Consider the following 13,375-nt stretch of genomic DNA (forward strand, 5'->3'; position numbering starts at 1 on the left):
CTCCGTGTGGGGTATGCAAGGGATATGCTTCTCAATTCGGCTCAACCGACCACTCTGCTACTGTAATTGAAACTGATTTTTTTGAAATTCTTTAGTATAATCCGAATGACCTTGAGGGGCTATGTGCATGTTAGGAGGAAACTGCTCTAGAGATTTTGCTAGAATTCTCTTCATCATCCAGAACAGATGGATTTTCTGCTTGTATTGGGATACTCTTCCATGAGTGTGGCCTAGGTCTGGGATCACTGCTTGCCACACATCCATATCCAATTCAAAATCCTCCTCAGTCTATCATATCTCAACCTCCCACTCTGCAATCAATTGTTTGATTGGGTTGGAGCTACTTGCATGGTATGTTTGAGTCGCTTCTTGAATTATGCAAGAGGTCGGATTGCACCCATGACCCGCCTCAACCACCCCACTAGAAGAGTTGGGTTGGATTTTCAGCGACGAAGCGGTCTTCCTCTGTTTTCCCCAACCTTGGCCCCCACGACCATTTTTCCTTGTACCAGTTTCCTGGGCCATGTTGTTTCTGCTTCCTAACAAAGACTGTTCTTTTCCCAACTCTTGGTACCGACCAAAATAGGGTCATAGTTTGGGTGCTCTTTTCCCAACTCCAGGTACCACCCAGAACAGGGTCGCAGTTTGGGTGCTCGATGCTGCCAGGGGTCGCGCCCACACTACAGACATGTTAAATAAAATTTAAATGAAACCAAAAAAGTAAGGAACCTGCGCCACATTTTTCTACCAAATTATTGGCAACACAGGATAAGGGTGCCACTTTTTTCATTTGTCTTCCTCTGCCCATTGCAGAGCCTGAATGGACTGGCCATGCCAACCATTTTCAGGGCCTTAACATTATATTGACACTTTCCAAAACTTATAAACTTCATCAACCAAACATTATACTGGGAATTAAAAAGGAGGTCGAGCCAACAACTACACTCAGCTGGCAGCCCACCAAACCCCTTATGACATGACTCCATATAGAAAACTCGGGCCATAGAAATCAAACACCCATGCATAGAGACCAGTTTATAGTGATTGAAATCAAGCCATACCCAACTCCGAAACCAGAATTGACCTCTATCTAAATAGAAATTCCCAACCAGAGAGATTATATTCCAGAGGACTGGGCTGACCTAGTAATTGGCCACTAGGGTTCTTCCACCTTTAGCCCTCTACCACCAGAGGACATAGCTAGATCTATCTTAACCCCCGATTTGATTGTGATCTCTCCTTAAGCTGAAATACCCTCAAGCCAAACCAAATTATTAGCATACCCAACCCCCTTTCAAATCTTTCTTGCCCGCATAGGGGGGATCTCCACATGTAAAACCCTTGACCACCCAGGCCATGTAAGCACCCATGCGAGACGACCAAATACCATACTCTACAGACGTTGGGATGAGAAGGACAATGGACTCAGACCCAACCAAGAACCCAATGAGGCCATGCCTCTGGCACTTCCATTTCCCATCACCCCATAGCACAGGCCTATACATTTCACCAATCAAAGGTCAAATAAACTGCTCCATACTAACAAAAGTTGTTAAGTTAAGACGAAAAACATACTAGTGAGTGCTGCCAGAACCTAAAGATGATGATGACCACAAGCTGCTCAAAATCACACTCTCGAACCAGATCCACGGTAGCGTGAGTTCACAGGCTACCTTACTCAACAAGTCGAAAAAATTCCCACCACTCCAAGTTTCCTTAAACCTCGACTACCTTAGAGTTGGGGCACTAAACGCTGCATCCGTACTACCAAGACTCCAAGTGTTGCATGCATGTGGAGGGTGGTCAAAATGATCTTATAGATTCGCATTAATTTTTGGGCCAGGACAAGCCCACTGGGCCGGCTTGCACCCTGATCAGGGAATATATTTGTTCATATTATTTTAATTATATATTGTTATTATGTCGTTTTTTTCTTAAAAAAATGATCCTCATAAAGGACACTGCATCTATGAGTCAACAAGATGTGCCCTATCAATTGATTGAGCACCACGCCATGAGAATGTCCAAACCCTAGGGCCTGAAACCTGCAACCCTGACAAGTATAGTAGGAGCGGCAGAACAAAAAACCCCTAGCAAGAACGAGATGCCAGAAGCAGATGGTGGGGGGGGGGGGAGAGCTCCCCTCCTATCAGAATGCAACGGTTGGAGAGTCAAGCCGAAAAACCAATAATCAACCAAGTTCCCAAGAAGCGACCAGTCTGACAAATGGCCCAGTCCTCGGAGAGAGATGGCAGACAAGAAGTAGAGGGCAACGTCTGCCATGTGCAATAGAGAAACCCAGATTTGTAATCTCGATGAAAAAATTAGAAAGTTACTGTAACTATATGAAGGACCACATGATGATCTGCAAGTTCATAGGAGTCTGGCCAATGAAGAAGGACCTGATCAAGTGGATACAACAAAAATGGAAGCCCAAAGGCCATATCGAGCTAAAAGTGGGAGCACGAGGCTTCTTCACGGTAATTTTCTAAAACCTGCAAAATAAGGAAAGAGTATTTGAAAATGGCCCTTATTTTCATAATAATGCAGGCTTGTTCATGAGATATTGGGGAGAATGTTACAACCCAGATAAAGAAAAATTCCTGGCAGCCCAAGTCTGGGTACGACTCTTTGGGTTCCCAATGGATTTCTAGGATTTGGAAATTTTGGAAGGAATCAAGAACATAATAGGAAAATTTGTCAAAATAGCTGAAACCACAAAAAGGGGCTGCTATACTTCATATGCTAGAATATGTTTGTATATATGAATATAGCTGAGCCCCCCCCTGAATGAATAGAGCTATAATATCATGAAGACATCTGGCAATAGACCTTGGACTATGAGCATATCTTGTTTCGATGCCGAAGGTGCCATGAATATGGCCACTTATTTAAAGAATGCCCGTTGAACCAGGAAGGACCAGATCTAAAAGAAAAACAAATGAAACCCCCAAAAGAGGGAAATGAGGGGTTCCAAGAAGTGAAGAACAAGATAAGTCCCCCAAAGGGATCCCATAACCTAGAAACTGTCAACCAAACACAAGCGAGCAGTAAAAACAGATACGAGGTATTGCAAGAGGAAGAAGAAACAAAAAATGAAGCACAACTCATGAATTACTAGGAAAAAGAAAAATAAAGTAGCCCAAGTCAAGAAAAAATAACACCAAATATGAAAGCTCAAATAGATCTCATAGATAAAGAAGAACAGGCAGGAATGGATCTCACCACAATGGAAATAGACCTAGGCAAGGGGGAGGAGTTAAGCATGGAAGAGGAAGTTCTAAAGAAACTGTTAAATGAATGGAGACACTTGGATGAAAGATTTATCCTAGAGGATCAAAAGAAACTGTACAATGAAACCTTCCAACAATACAAGGCCAACCAAGGACAAAGACAAGTAGATATTGTAGAGCAACTGGGCATGCAACAAGAAAACCCCTAGGAATATCAAAACAGAACAAAAGGAGGAAAGAAAAGAGGAAGGAGAAATCTACAGGAATCGATCCAGATAATGGGAGAGATGTTGGTAAACACTAGAAGGGTAGTACCACTATCAGTGGTCTTCCAACAACTCAAAAAAGTTACCCAATGATAGTAATATCCTAGAACATAAGGGGCCTAAACAACCGGGGAAAATAGAGATATCTAATAGATCGATTGAAAAAGGAAAAGCCTCAAATAATGCTTCTCCAGGAAACAAAGATAACAGGAGAAAAACTAGAAGAGATTCTAAGGAGGATGAAACCAAGATATGAGGTAGTTGTAGTGGATGTGAAAGGAAGTGCAGGGGGCATAACAATCATCTGGAACCCAACAGAGGTAAAGGAAGATTATTGGATAGGAATGCAGAGAATCCTCACAGGTCGCTTCCAAAATATAGGGACCAAAGAATGGTTTATGATCTCAGCAGTCTATGGGCCACATATTCCAGTTGAAAAGGAAAACTTCATACAAAGCATAAGGACCCTAAACCAAATGCACGATGAAAAACTTTGGTTGATTGCAGGGGACTTCAATCTGATAACTACTTTGGAGGAAAAAAAAGGAGGGATTAGAAGGGAGGAACCTGAAATGGAACAATTTAGGCATACCCAAGAACAGATCCACGTGGTTGATATCCCTACAATCAATGGAATGTACACGTGGAACAACCAAAGAGGAGGAACCCGTCAAATAGTGTCATGCTTAGACAGATTCTTGGCAACTAAAAACTTAATCAGCAGAGATGTATACTATGAGGCATCCATCCTGCCATGCATGGGATTAGACCACTAGCCGATTAAATTAGAAGTGGACATGAAACAAGGGAAAACCAAGAGACCCTTCATGTTTGAAGCATTCTGGTTGAGAGACCTGACCTTCCTAGGAAAGCTAAAGGAATGGTGGAAAGCAAGTAAGAAACAAGGAAGAAACCAAATGCACACATTCCAACTCCGTCTTAAAGAAATCAAAGACAAAATAAAAAAATGGAACAAGGAAGATTTTGGTAACATACAACAGGAACAGGAACTACTACAGGCAAAGATGAAAAAGGTGCAACAACAGATAATAACAAATGATCATACTGAAACCCTAGTGGAGGAAGAAGGAAAACTACTAAATAGGTTGGAGGAAAGGAGGCAACAGGAAGAGATTCCATGGAAACAAAAATCAAGAATTCAATGGCTAAGAGAGGGGGAAAGGAACACTAGATTCTTTCACAAAGTGATGATTCAACATCGCCAGCATAACAGGATCTTCTCCTTAGTAGACCAGGATGGAAATCACCTTATTCAAAAGGAAGAAATGGAGAACCTACTGGTCCAACACTTTCAAAATTTATTGACTGAACCTAATTTAGACAGGATAGAAGATATAAACAGGATTACTTGGCATATCCCTCAGCTAGTTAGTAGGGATCAAAACCTAGCTCTAATGAGGGAAATAACTATGTATGAGGTGGAAGAAGTAATCAAAGGGCTAGCGAAGAATAAAGCTCTGGGCCTGGATGGCTTTACAACATAATTTTTCCAGGAAACTTGGACGATTCTAGGAGAAGATATCATTGCAGTAGTGGAGGAGTCAAGACGAACTAAAAGGATGCCCTTGACCCTAAACTCCACCTTCCTAGCTCTTATCCCCAAAACAGACCATTCAGAAGAGCTTTAGGGGTTTAAACCTATAGCTCTATGTAATGTAATATATAAAATTATGGCTATAATAATGGTAAACCGCCTCAAACCTATACTTCCTGGCTTAATCTCTCAAGAGAAGAATGGATTTGTCAAAGGAAGGAAAATTATGGATGGGATAGTCACGGCTCAAGAGGACCTTCACTCCCTAAATACCCAAAAAACTAAAGGGATGACGATAAAATTAGATCTATCAAAAGCTTATGACTTACTAAGCTGGACTTACCTCCAAGGAATCCTGAAAGCATTCAACTTCAATACCATATGGGTAAACTGGATCTATTCTATGATATCAACCCATGTGTTCTCAATCCTTCTAAATAGAGCTCCGACTGAGGCATTTAATGCAACAAGGGGGCTAAGACAAGGCTATTTGATGTCCCCATTTTTATTCATATTGGCTGCAGAAGGACTAGGAAGATATGTAAAATCAAAGGTGCAAGGAGGTTAGTGTACATGCCTGCGAATGTGGGGACATGACCTACCATTAACACATCAACAGTTTGTTGATGACATAATGATGTTTGGGCAAGAAACCCTCAAGGAAGCTAGAGCCCTAATTGAAATGTTACATGATTTGATGAGCACTTCATGGATGGAGATCCCAAGCTTTCCTAGTGAGAATAATGGGCTTTTGTATAAGAAATATCCCCTCAAAATATTTAGGGATCCCATTAAGTCTACACCTGATTAGAGTGGAAAACTAGAAATTTCTTATGGCAAAAATCTAAGGGAGGTTGTAGAATTGGACTTTCGGGACTCTGGATATGTCGAGTAGAGTAATATTGTTAAAGGAAATGCTTCAGTCAATCTCGATATACCAATTATCAAGCCAAGCTATCCCTAAAACTGTTTTCCATGGAATGATTGACATCTTCAAGAAATTCCTGTGGCAAGGGCCAAACACAGTTAAAAAATGGGCACTGCTATCTTGGAATTGGCTAAGTAAACCAAACAAAGCAGGAGGGCTGGGACTCCAAGACCCATATATTCTAAACTAGGTCATGGGGGCTAAGCTATGGTGGAGATGGATTCAGGGAGGAATAGACCTATGGAAAGAAATATGGGGGAGAAAATATGGAATGCCAAGATCGACAGAAGGAAGGCTAAGAGTCCAGGAAAACATAAAGGGGTCAACCATATGGAATCTGGCATCTGAAAATAGAGAACTGATAAGAAATCATAGTTTCTAGGAAATAAGGGGAGGAGACAAAGCAAGATTCTGGAAAGAGGCGTGGCAGCAGAGAGAGAAATTATATAGTAGGCTAGACCTTGCGGAAATATGCCTATATACAAATAACCCTGCAAATCAACCGGTGAAAAATTATTGGGGAACAGATACAGGGGAACACTGGAGAAAATGGAAGAGGAAACAAGATTGGCTTGGTGCACCAGATTTGATTCAATGGGAAACCTACGAGAAGGAGATGGAGTCCCGAAGAATAGCGATATCAGAAGGACCGAACATAATAAGGTGGGGATATAGAATAAAAGGATGTTCACCATCCAAGAAGGATACCACTTGCAAGCAACACATCATCAACAACAAGGGCTACCCATATGGGAGCAAATATGGAATGACAAACTGTGGCTAAAAATAGCCTTTTTACTTTGGGTTTTCCTGCATGGCAGAGCACTAACTTGAGATCAGTTATAGATAAGGGGGATTCAAGGACCATCGGCCTACTGCATATGTGAAAGACAAATGAAATCGATGGAACACTTATTAAATGCCTGTAGTTACAATGAGGTTTTATGGCAGTATCACTTGAAAATTTTCAGCCATAGAGACAAGGGATCATACAAGTACAAAAATAACAATGGAAAAATGGAGAAATAATCCTTACCAGAATCCCATCCTGAACCGAGCCTGGTAGATATCCCTTGGATTCCTGCTCTAGGTGGTGTGGAAGGAAAGAAACCGAAGAATTTTTAAAGGGGAAAAGAGAACAACAGTTGAATTATGGGGAATGATAGTCCAGAACATTCGAGAAATGATTCTTGTAGAGAACTGGTACCCAGATGATTGGGAAGCCAATCTACAGGAAGGTCGTATACTAGTAAGGTTAAGCCTGAATCCCAGCATGCTGATGGCCAATTCATGGAAACAAAAACCTACTCCATGTGACTCCCCAACCCTCTTCGTGTTCCCCAGGAAGAGTTCATAAAACTAAACTTTGACAGAGTAGCTAAAGGGAACCCGGGGGCTGCAGGCTTAGGAGGGGTGTTCCGAGACCATCAAGGTAACACCATTCGCCTGTACACCATGGATTGTGGAATAGAGAGCAACAATGAAGCAGATCTCTATGCATTAAAGCAGGGGTTAGAAATAGCCTGAAGAGAAAGGTTTAAGATACCAGAGGTGGAAGGAGACTTGAGACTAGTAATAGAGATTGTAAAAAAACTCCAGCAAGGAACCAGATGGGAGAAGATAAGCCAAAGTTGGAGGATGGAAAGATTGGTTCAGGAAATAGGAAATCTAATACAAAGGATAGACTATATTATTCTGACACATGTCTGCAGATCAGGGAACGTGGTAGCAGATAGCTTAGCCAACTGGGGATGTGGACAAACCAACAGCAACCTTGATATAAGGGGTGATGAGTTAAGTCGAATGGAAGGAATGAGAAGTCTTGAGGAAATCTTGAGAATAGACAAGGAAAAAGGAGAGAACCCCCAATCGGGGTGTGATGGGCAATGGAGGACAGAGGGAAGAGAGGTCAGACATATGACACAGCAAGCAGATGAAAGAGAGGCCAGACAGATGGCACGGCGGGAAGAGGGAAGTGAGTTTGGACAGTTGGAATGGGAGCTAGCAAGTGGATGCGAAGAGCAGGGCAACTCACACTCGAGAAGCAGGAAGTAGGAAGGTACACGAGAAGGGAAGGGAGGTGGCCAGTGGAGAAAAGAAAGTGGCAGGTTTCTTGGAAGTGAGGTTGGGTAGGTGGAAGAGAAAATTAAAGGAAAATATGACAAGGTTGAGGGGCATTTGCATGCAAGAAGCGAAGGTAGAATGTGCAGTTGGAGTTGGAAAGTGTCGAGAGTTGGGGGACGTTGATCAACATTCGGCCTTCACCTGTAAACCTAGTATGTGCTCCCAACCCTCCCCTGCATCAGTAAGGAAAATATGAATTGGAATTTGAGGCGAATTTTGACTGAAAGAGGAACAATAATGAGTCCTGCTAAAGATTGCTGGTTAATTATTATGGTTTCCCCAGTCGAATATAGAAATGAAGCTTTTTGGTTTCCTTGGGTTATTGGCCTATCAACCTGGGGTGGGATAGACCTAATAGTTATCTGGGGAGGGGGGGGGGGTATCTGAACCTTGGCTCAGGGTAGCTAGGTCATGGGGTAGAAGGAGACTGTTGGGCCAAATTGATTCCGCCAGTAGCGTCATTATGAGCGGTTTTAACTCCATCTGTAGGAAGAATTTCTTTTGGTAGTTAAGGAAGGGTGTATGAATTGGGGGGAAGGAAATAAAAAGTACTGCGTGAGGCCTAGAGTGAAACTTGACCTTGGTGCAACCTCCGGCCCGATGGTCTGGATGCAAACCCTCAATATAGCATCGAAGAAAGACCTGGAATGGTCTGGTAGTAGTGGGAGTAGTAACTGGCCCCGCGACCGAGTAGGGGAGAAAGCCCAAATTTGGCTTTGGCTACGTTTCACCGAGGGGATTGACTGGCTAAGGGTAGGACCTTCGTGGCCTGGTGACAAAATTGTCGATTGGTGGGAAAGGTTAAAGCATTTTCTCGCTCTCTAGGGTGGAGAAAGCCAGGAGAGAAAGACTTTTGGGAGACCCATTGGCAGGGTTGGTAGCATAGGATGTTGGAGGTGCAGGGTGGTCTTGCGGGAGCCGGGTAGGGGGGAAATTCAACTGCTCAAGGGCATCAACCTAGAAGATGGAGTTGTCTCTATCTTGCAAACTTTTGAGGGAAGAGGGTGGAACTTGGTAGTTGATTGGGGAAAGAGCAGTAAAGAGGGTATGTAGTGGATGAAAGGGACTGCACCAGAGCAGTCTCATCCTAAAATGGGGAAGAATAATGGGAATTCAAGAAGGAAAAAGGCCAATTCTCAGGCCATGAATCAAAGAAATAATATAAGTAATCATGTCAAAACCAAGACCAAAACCCAAATCATAAATCACTATGTGCTCACCATGGATAATTTCATTACGATTAATACTTTCTTAATTTTGGTTTCTATTATAGGTATCTTAAACACCATTTTGCAAAAGACTCTGATGACATGAAACTTGAACCACTCCAGTGTGTACTAGGCCTCCATCCAGGCATGCCGTTCGGACAGGAAAGAAAGGAGCAGTGAGAAGACTTAGATGGCGAAGGAAGGCAACCAATAGGGAAGGAAAGGGAAAAAAAGATCAGGAAAGAAAGAAAAAAAGATGAAAGGCTTGAAGCCATCTGCAAGAAAATCTCTGAGGAAAAGAGGAAGGAAAACATGAAAGGAAAGTATGTAGAAACTCATCAACACCTATTATGTAGGACCCCACCTAACGTGAAAGCAGTTATTTCTAAATGGGAAAGAGAACTAAATGCTAACATTGAAAATGAAGAGATTCAAGTAAAAGAATGGGATACAATAGTCAAATATCCAGGCAATACCTGAGGTTGCCAAACTTTGTTTCGACAAACCATCCAATAGTATTGGGTTATGAAAAACATCCTGGCTAAAGCAATGACCACCTACAAGGAAAGAGAAGAACCAGAAGAGGATAGACCAACAAAACCAAGTCTAAAGGATCTTCAGAAGGAGATACAGTCTATCTAAATGCAACTATATCATAACAATCTCTTCTTAAAAAGAGTCGAACAACATCTAAGACTATGATGCAAAGCGAAGTACCAGGGTCAAGTGCGAAAGCCTCGACCCAGTTGATTCTTCAGATGAATGAAGCAGTCATGTTAGTTAAATTTTGTTTTGATGATGGTTAACATTTACTTTTCCAGTATGAAGCATATAGAAGATAAGATAGCCAATGTAGCATGGATGATTAGAATCCCTTTGTTTAAATTTTGGACAACGTTTGATGTAGACAAGTGACCAACATACCTGGTTTCCTGCAGGCAGGTTGAGGCCACCAACAATTTTTTGAAACCAAAAACATTATTATGAACTATTAATAGAAAAGGAGATCTGCCAAGCTTCCACAAAAAAAGTATTGTTATTATGTCTGCGGTAGCAGGTATTATACAAATTTATTTAAATAAAAAAATGTCTTCTTTAACTATAATATTCTTATACTTATTTAATTTTGCAAAACAATATAATAAGTTATATAAAATCTAATATATTTTTAAAAATCAACTATAGTTATTGAAATCAATTATAATTCATAGAAATTTATTTTTATACTTTATGCTAAATGAGGGACTAATAAACCATTATTATTGTCATTGGGTAAGATTGAATTCTCAACAACAACAATGCGAAATTACAAATAACAAAATACCTCAATTTACCAATAAATAAAATCTAAATTGACGAGATTTTAAACCTTAACACTAACTTGAATTCAATACTTTTACTTTAATTTAGTTACATTTAAACTAAAGGACATGCAATATCTACTATATAGCACTTGTTATAAACAATTTTGAATTTGCTTTATTATTTTAAGAGATATTTCCAAATCTCATTTAGTTATTTTAAAAATTATAATAAAAATATATTTCTAAATTTAAAAAATAAAATAAAATAAATAATTAAAAATAATATAAAAATCCATTTTAATTATAATAATCTTTGGTAATAATAAAAATTAAATAAAATTATTATGATAATAAAAATATATGATATTTTTACATCAAATAATTAAACATAATATAAAGGAAATAACTCTAATAATAATTAAAAAATAAAAATACATTTCAATGATAAAAAATTATAATATTTTCAGATTAGTGTAATTTTAATAATAAAATTGGCATTTTTATTATTCATTTTTATAAAATTGGATTACATGGCTAGAACCATTTATGTATATGATTACAAAATTTGTTTCTGTTATTTATGCTGCTTTATTTTAGTAAATATGTAATATAGTCTTTTTGCTTCTACGGTCCCTCAACACTATAATTCTACTTTGAAACATTAGATAGATTTTGAAAAACTGACCCAAAAACAAAACAAATTTAGGATACATAGACAATAATAAATTTAAATGGGCTTTCAAGGCCTAGCTTCATCTGTTCCAATTCTAATCATCTCTTTCCACAACAGAGCCTTTTTGACTCTATGGGCCTCTACACTATAATTCTACATTGAAACCTTCCATATATTCTGAAAAACTGACCCAAAAACAAAACACATTTACAATACATAGACAATCAGAAATTTAAATGAGCTTTCAAGGCCCAACTTCATCCATTGCAATTCGAATCACGTCTTTTCCTTTGCTCATTCTAGTGCTTGATGTAGTGATGCTAGCTTGCTCTTTCCACTCCTCAACACCAGATCATTCCTTTCCAAACACGAGCTCCTGGAAATCTGCAAAAATATAGAAGCCTGAAATATTTATGTTGCTAGAAATTAGCTTTGCCTCCAACCTTGCAATTTTTCTTTCAACTCTTGCTTCTAGCCCTTAGAAATTTTCCTTTTCCAAGCTGGCTTTTGCTTCTCTTTCACTTTCCATGAGATCCAACTTTTTGGAGATAAGTTCCACCCTTCCCATCAACAATTTGAATAATAGCTCCACAATTTTCTTCCAATGTACCAACACATGTTCCAAGTTTTTCCCCTCTTTTTGACGCCATATCTAAATGCTCCAGGTTTGGACAGAGGCAATGAATACACTAGGATAAATGAGAAGGAGATGACTATATTCCAAAATATTCTTGCTTAAATAACCAGTCCTCATTATTTCTACCGAGAATGAATGCCTTTGTCTCCATTAAAACCAGATCTCCACCAATCCATGATTTTGTTGCAAACTTGATCTTCACGATGCATTGAACCAACATTCCTCCTAGTGTATTTAAGAATGACAAAGAAAGGAGACGCGTTCGACTCTACAACATTAATGAGCCCAAGTGAATTCCAATAACCCCAAGAATCGAGGTTGCATGGGGGTGAACATTGGCATTATGGTTAGTGTGTTGGACTTGATGTCACCCTGCATCATGATCTTATCATGTCAACCTAGATCCCTTGGCGATTGAAAATGAAGTTGCATGAGGATAAATAATGATCTATGATTGCAGAAGAGTTGCAAGACGATGGCCAGGATTTGGAAGAGTTTGGTGAAGCAATGGAGAAGTAACACATAATTTTGGATAGTGGCTCTCATAGTTTAGTCATACTAATCCTATCTTCACTAGGGGAGGGAATTACATAATGCGAATTTCACTAGGAAGTTGTGTTGTCCTAGCAACGATGGTTATAGATGAAAATGCAAACTATCTTGGGCATTAGCCATGGAAATTGCTCATGATAATGTTTAGAATGTTCGATTCGGTTCTCCATTCAAGGTATGGTTGACTTGGTCATGAAAAATATATCAAATTAACCAAATTAATTGCCCATGGTAATTCTCACCTCAAACATTATAAACACCTCTCCAAGAGCGCATTTGGAAGATGAATCGAGGATGAAGATCTCTGATTGATGTGTGTGACAAAAGTAACTATTCTTTATTGATTGCATTGTTCTGGCATAGGTTAAAGGCACTCTCAATATCGATTTGAGTTTTATTATGATGTCTCTTTTATATGGAACAAATCATCGTATGGGTTGTATAAGTTTTTGATAAGTGCGATATGATCTGGAGTGAAAATTACAGAGATTATGTGTATAATTGAGAAATCTGATGTGCAAATGTTTTTGTAAGTGCATATGAAGGTTACACATAATGTGTTGACTGAATTTTTATTTGGCTTGAATGTTTGCTAATAATGTGTCTTGCGGAGCTTCTCCATTCTTGCAGAAATTAGATGCTTACTCTCTGTTGTTCATCTTGGCCGGTGAATGATCATTGAATATTGCTTACTCTCTACCTATTTATGCACACCACTAATCTCTGGAAGTTTCTTTTTAGTGCACCTTAGACATATGGGTAACACATAATAATGTTGGAATCACGATTTTCATTACACCAAAACCCGCAAGTGTTAGTAAATGGATGCACTTCCAAAGTTATTGGATCCCCGACAGGTGGTTAAGCACATGTTGTGAAACACACAGGGAGTGTT

The sequence above is a fragment of the Pinus tabuliformis genome, chromosome 3_1 (assembly GCF_031772625.1).
Source record: "Pinus tabuliformis cultivar Carrire ecotype Pingquan chromosome 3_1, CPIR1, whole genome shotgun sequence".
NCBI lineage: Eukaryota > Viridiplantae > Streptophyta > Pinopsida > Pinales > Pinaceae > Pinus > Pinus tabuliformis.